This window comes from Triticum dicoccoides, chromosome 3B, assembly GCF_002162155.2.
Source record: "Triticum dicoccoides isolate Atlit2015 ecotype Zavitan chromosome 3B, WEW_v2.0, whole genome shotgun sequence".
Taxonomy (NCBI): Eukaryota; Viridiplantae; Streptophyta; class Magnoliopsida; order Poales; family Poaceae; genus Triticum; species Triticum dicoccoides.
Window position 1 is genome coordinate 849,244,298 of NC_041385.1, and position 7,225 is coordinate 849,251,522.

Genomic DNA, 7,225 nt, shown 5'->3' on the forward strand with positions numbered 1-7,225 from the left:
CGGCGGACGAAAATCGGCCCAGTCGTGCCCCAAGGATCTCGCTTAGCGCCAGTTTGGGCGAAATCCAGAGCCGGTGATCCCGCCCCGAACCCAAGCGACCGGGTGTCGCCTGGGCGCGCCGGCAGAAACGAAAAGCGGCGTGGGGCCGCTCTGTCGGCGACAGGAAGCCCTTTTCCCGCCGTTTCCTCCCGCTTCCCTCCCTCGGCTTCCCTCTCTTCTCCATTCCTCCCGCCTAACCCCCGCCTCCTCCCTACCCTTGCGCCTGCCATGCCGCCGAAGAAGTACGTGATGCCCCGCGCGGCGACGGATCCCACAGCCACCGCCATCGCCCAGCCGAAGCAAAGGAAGCCGAGGGCGGCGCTGTCCAAGCCCCCCAGCATGAGCAACGCCGAGTGGAAGGCGGATGTGGAGCGCCGGGAGAGTGTCACCGCCAATAGGCGCAACAGGGCCAAGAAGGCCAGGGAGAGAGTGGCGCAGGCTACGGCTGCGGCGGCGGCGCAGGCTGCGGCTGCGGCACAGGCTGGCGGAGCATGCGCCCGAACAAGCCGAGGCGGCGCGCGCGGCGATGATGAATCAACACGGTGGGCACGGCCCGTATACGGCCTGGAGCCAGCAAAGCGTCGGCTCTCCGGCCGGGTTCTCGTCATCGCCGCACCCATGGAGCACGTCGTCGTCGGGCTATGCCGATGCCGACGCCCACGGCGGCTTCAACCCCAACATCACCTTCCCACATGGGCGGCCAATCCAGCACACGCCCTCGCTCGCGTTCGCCGGCGTGCAGTACCTGTCGTACACATACTCGCCGCGGGACTACGCAGCCTCACCGACGCCACCTCTCCGACGTGTCTTCTACTCGCAAACCTCCTCCTCGTCGCATCTCGGCGACGTTGACGCGACGGAGGCCGGCATGGAAGACATCATCGCGGCCGGCTCGGCTGCCGCCGCCGCTTCCCCCGGGTTCACTACCCAGGATGGCTCGATTGACCTCGCCGACATGGACGACGATCTCGACTACGGCGAGGAAGAGCCGAAGGACGAGGAAGAATAGGAGGAGGAGCCGGCGCCGACGAGGAAGGGCAAGAAGAAGAAGAAAGCGGCCAAGACCGTTGAGCCGCGCATCTAGTGGGCGCCAAGGAAGAGGAGTGCCTTGCCGAAGCGTGGAAGGTCGTCTACCTCGACCATGTCACCGGCACGAACCAGAGCATCGAGACGTATTGAGCCCGCATCAAGGCCGAGTTCGACGAGCGCAAACTCGTCGACCCCTACTTCAAAGTCGTCCACATGAAGCGTGGGTCGAAGGCGATGGCGAACCATTGGGGGCTCATCCAAACGGCGTGCAACAAATGGCATGGGATCGTCGAGGAGGTCGCGGCTCTCCCGGAGAGCGGCACCAGCCTCGAGGATCAGGTATAGCAAGCCGTCCTTGCTATTTCTTTTCGCCGTGTGTGCACGCACGGGCGGGCGCTAGCGCCGACTGATGTTCTTTTCCTCGATGCAGTTGTTGCGCATGTTCGCCATGTTTTGCGATGACAACAGTGACGTAGAGGTCAAGTACCTCCACGTCTTCAAGTGGATTGACAAGTGCGAGAAGTGGGCGGGCGTCCGGCGCACTCTCGCCAAGGCCAAGGAGACGTACAAGCCGGACACGCCGACCGCGGGCGCGGCCCACGGGTGCCCGGACAACAACAAAGGAGCCAAGAAGGCGAAATACATCGGGTCGGCTCCCGCGCGCGTTCAAGAATCCATCTAGAACTGCATCGCCGACGCCAAGACCAGGGCCGTCCAGCGGGAAGAGAAAACATAGGTGAGGTGGGCTGCTTTGATGACGAACAGCACCGTCAAACTTGACCTGCTCCGGTCCAACGTCGCCGCGAAGAAGAGGAACAACGATTTGGCTTTCTTGATGGGCGGCGCCGACATGCTCCAGAGCGGCGACGAGAAGCTCAAGGTGTGGTTCTTGGCGAAGCGAGGCCTCATCCTGAACCAGATACCGGCGACGCCGCCGCCGACACCGCCGCCCAGCCCGACAGAGGATGCCTCCGCGACGCCCAGCCCCACTAACGATGCCTCCGGCGCGCAACACAGAAGCCGCGCCGACCAGCCCGGAAGCCGCGCCGACTCCTCCCAGCCCGCGTACACCGACGACGATGCCGGAGGTTGAGCTCAACATTTTATCGCCGTTTGATGCATTCCTTCCGGGCGCCCTTCCTTTTTCGTACGCCGAACTACCGCGTATCCTTTCATTCGATCGCCGAACTATGGCACCGGACCGCTGAACTGTTGCGATGATCGCCGGATTGTGGCTTTTTTGAGAGGGAACGACCGAGTTTGAATATGTGGCGTCTTGGGGGGGGGGGGCACCTGGGAGCGTGGCTGGGGAGAAAGGACCCCCAGGGGCCAATCTAGCGCCGGTTCGCCCCCAGGCCGCTCTTTTTCGGCGCCCTGGGGGGCCGAACGGCTAGAGATGCTCTAAGGCCCCGTAGGACCAGCGCACCAAAATAGCAACCGCCGCAGATGGAGAATAACGTAGATCAGAAGGAGTCAACTCGAAGACACACGAACGTAGACGAACAATGACGAGATCCGAGGGAAAAAATCCACCAAAGATAGATCCGCCGGAGACACGCCTCCACATGCCCACCAATGATGCTTGACGCATCGCCGGAACGGGGTCTAGGCGGGGAGACCTTTATTTCACAAACCCTAGCAAAACTGAAAGAAACAACTAAATACGGAGCCCTCACGCTGGCCCCCGAGATCCACCGCGCCCTCATGGCCCAAGGGCCACTGGAGAGGAGCAGATCTGCAGCGGCGTCGGCAGGTAGCAGAAACCCTAGCTCTTTTGTGGAGGAGGAGGCGGCGGCTAGCAGGGAAGGCTTACTTGGTCATGATGTAGACTTGGTCCTGTTTTTGACTTGTTTGGCAATGAGCCAATGACTATAGATCTCAAACCTAGCTGCAGACTTTTCCAGATGGCTGCTTGGCTCGTTCCTGTTTGTAAGTGATGCATCAATAATATTTCCATCAACAAGGGCTGTTACCATGGGGGAATACGGATATAATATATCGGCAAGACTTGATCGTTTCAACAAGTTGGTACGACTGCAACAGATGTGTGTCTGACTTTGACCAATAATAACTTGAGCAGCTTCACTGAATTTACAACAATAATTAGTCTTTATGTCAACCACCTGAGTTGTCGATGGGCAGATGCAACTCGCAACAAGCTTGCGTAGCCGCCTGTAAGTGTCTACAAACTCACCGTCGACAGTACTGACTAGTTCTATACTAGTGCCCATTCGGCTTAAGAATGTAATAAACCTGCAGACTCTACAAGCGTTGGAACTACACGATGAGTACGCTAGATGAGTATAGAGTAATTCCACTGATGTAATATACCAACAGCTCGTAATTTCATTAGCTTGTAACTGTACAATCTAGTAACAACTAACAACTCAATGGCTGTTGCTAAAAAAAATGCCCGTACTATGATCGAATAGGATGTATGTAGATATATTTTAGAGTGTAGATTCACTTATTTTGCTCCGTATGTAGTCATTTGTTGGAATCTCTAGAAAGACTTATATTTGAGAATGGAGGGAGTAGTTCTATTTTGCTAGTAAACTGCATTCATTTAGTTACTCTTTTGGCCGGCCCTTTTGCTGTGCATAACTTATTTTCCTTCTGTAGTGAAGAAACAAGCTTATGATGACTAGTTAGGATTGGCTGCTAACTGATCTTCAGAGAACTTGTGAGGCAGCAGATGCCCAAGTTAATTTTTTTTTTGTTGAACGCTTGTATCCAGAAACAGCAGTGTCGAAGCCTTCGCTTCAATTCTGATAACCAAAGGAAACAAATTAAAAATTAACAGGAGGCGGCCATGGCAACGAGCCGCAGTTTTGAAACCTTGGGCATCGGGCCGGATCTGGGTGAAGCGTCGGCTGTCCGATCAGGATCCATTGCGGATCTCGATGAGGAGACGACTAGGGTGTGATCGTGTGGAGGCTGGATGTGTGGGGTCTATGTCATCCCAAATTAGGTTTTTTTAGAAGATTATCACTAATCATTCATAGCAAGAAGGGATACAAGCACACACACAAGGAATGGCCAAGAAAGGGCAAGGAAAAAATACACGTCCAGGATCAATACAACCGCCATTCTTGCCGCAATCGACTGTTGGAGATGATAGAGGACCATTGCCCGCAAGGGCTTTGTGAGTCAATGGAGAGGCCTACCGCCGGCAGAGCAGAATTCTCTGTGGCACGTCGACCAGGGAATGTCCCCATACTCCTCGCCTCCTGGAATTGTCGCCTGCCGTCGCCAAACTATGTTTAGGTTGACTGGATGACTATGTCATGAACACTGAAATGAAATCGACCCATTTTTACTAATTAAAAGCTGCAACGTTAACCAAGGGAACAGAAAAATAAGCAATCCATTTGGACTTCATTGAAATTTTACTTATAAAATAAATCCATTTATTGAATAAACATGGTTTGAACAATGAATGATAGATAACAGAGGGATAAAATGATGAAACAAGGTGTGGGGCTTTGAAATAGTATACCATAGCCATGTGCAAAGTCGGGGTCTAAGCACCATTTTATAAAATGACAAAATAAAATTTCAAAAATAAGTCTTTTTAGACCAGAAGGGAAAGAGGTTTACTTAAGCACCATTTTTGAAATTATATATAGGACTCCTCTTTTGTACTCCCACGAGTATGTACGCCCACCCTATTAAAAGGCCTAACCAATGAATGAATTAATTAAAATAATAATAAACTACTTGCATTCGCAAAGAACCTCCAAGATTGTAGGTAACTGGTGCATGTTATCCAATGGAAAGTCCGTTTTTTTTTCTTTTGCGGGACAAAGTCTGTTAGGAAGTGAGATGCCACTAAGGATGGCAATTTTATCCATGGACATGGATATCCATGGATATCCGACCCGAATGGATAGGGTTTGGATATGCTTTTCTGTCCATGGGCAGCGCCCAAACCAGACTCGATTGCTCGCGGGTAGGGCATGGATATAATCTTGTACCCGTGGATATATCCAAACCCGACCCGATAGTATGACTTAATGGGCAAAAATCGGCTATCCCTACCCCACAGTTACATGTCCCAGTGCAATTTTACACTTTGTTATCCAAAACATGCAAAAGAAATTACACAATCCCCATCATAACTTTTATTAGTTGACATTCAATACCCTGTGTAACATACCCCAACGCCCTTCCCTTATTTTTATCTCCTTGTTAACTGACTCGTCATTCTCATCTGTTAGAAAAATACTAAATGATTTTATGTTGTTAGTGAAGGTTGATTTACCATAAGTGAAGCCTAGCATGCCACGAAGTGAAGAATGGAAGAGCTTATGTTAATATTGTGTTATCTCTTATTTATATGTCTAGAGAGGACCCAATGGATATCCAGTGGGTATGGATATCCATCGGGTTTGGACATGGACACAATTTTTCATCCGCGAATTTTTTCATGGGTGGACAAAGACTGTTTTCATGGATATGAATATGGATTTGATATTGTTCAACCCGATTCAAACCCGACCCATTGCCATCCTTAGATGCCACTTTGAATGCAAGGAATATATACCCCTTTTTAACCTTACTATGTGCCCTTTATACCTCTTCACATTGGGAATGAAGCGTGTAAAAATAGGCCTTTTTATCTACATTGTATATACCTCATATGTATTTTAATATTATATTTCAAATGGTTGGTGGATTATATGTACCCAACAACATGGAAGGCATATACTGCATTTTATAGTAAAGAGGTCTGTACGGCCTTTTAAAGTAGTATGTGCTAAACTTTTTGAAGGAGTTTATACCAACAAAATTCAAAGAGTATATACTGCCATTTTTTTGAAGGAGTATAAACTGTCTCTTTCATCTTGTACTGTCCATGCAAAAAAGGAGTATATACTGTCCATGCAAAAAAAGGAGTATGTACAACATTTTTTGGAAGAGTGTGTTGCAGTTTCTTTCTGAAGAAGTATATACCAAAAAAAGTATATTCTGCATCAAAAGGAGTATACATATATGCATCCATTCTCAGAACAATTATTATATTCATCTGAAATAAAAAAGTAAGTTTATGAAAAGATCAGTTCATATGCATCAGAAGGAGTACATATACATCATCATCATTTTCTTTGCAGCGAACATATACATCATCATAAATAAGAAACATGACTCGATTATAGGTGGAAATGAAGCTGCCAACTCTTTCTAGTGTGTACGTACGAGCAAATTATTGTCATGCACACAGTATATCATAGGGCATGGATCAATCAGGCACCATCGTAGCTAGGACATCCATGGCGATTCATGTATTCTTCATTCTGACGTCATATTTTCATAGCGTGTGCCAGATTTGGAGACAGCAGACCCGGGGAGGACTGCGACACTACTGGTGAGGACTGCGACACTACTGGTGAGATCGGGCGAGTCGGATGACTCGTCGCGCATGCATGAAACTTAACCATGGCTGCTCCACAGCACGTGGCCGTCGGCGGTGGCGGCGTAATACACCCTGCACGTACAACTTAGATCGGAGGGCATTAATTCATTGAAGTGCACCTGTACATACGATGCATGAAATCAGTGCGTACCTTGACCACCTGATTGACCTCACCGATTAATGCCTGTAGAACAGAGAGGGATTTGGAGAAGGTGCATGCGTTAGGAATATACTGCATGTGTTTTACTTATACAAGAGAAAGCAAGCAAACTTATAACCTAGCGGTATAATCTGATCGGTCATCCTCCTGCAACCTGCAATGGAAGTCGTTGTTTTATCGACCTCTCCGACGATGGCGCCAAGTGCAAGACAGACGTGATTGTCATGCTCGACGGTGGTGCTCGGGGCAGAAGTTGCTCGACGAGACACAACAGAACGGACGTCAATATCGATCGCCGCCGACGACGTCTATGATACAGGAGAACGTATTGAATATATTGATGTGATGGAAGTTATTAACGTCAACGCATGCACGCCTAGAAATACGGAGATCGGTTCGACAAACTTTTAGATCCAGCGCCATCAATCCACATACAATTAATAATAATTTATTGTTTTGCGGTGGAGTTAATATCCTTTCTTAACTAAAAAACAGGAACGGTTTTGGTGGATAGAGCCCGCTCGGAGGTGCAGACGGTGGATTAAGCAAAGGAGTACATACTCGCAGGTGTATCAACCCAT

General features: G+C 49.6%; 1 pseudogene; it reads left to right on the forward strand.

Annotated features, from left to right (window-relative positions):
* Positions 1 to 1,822: 1,822 nt before the first annotated feature.
* LOC119280308 overlaps positions 1,823 to 7,225 on the forward strand; it is a 16,796-nt pseudogene continuing 11,393 nt past the window's right edge.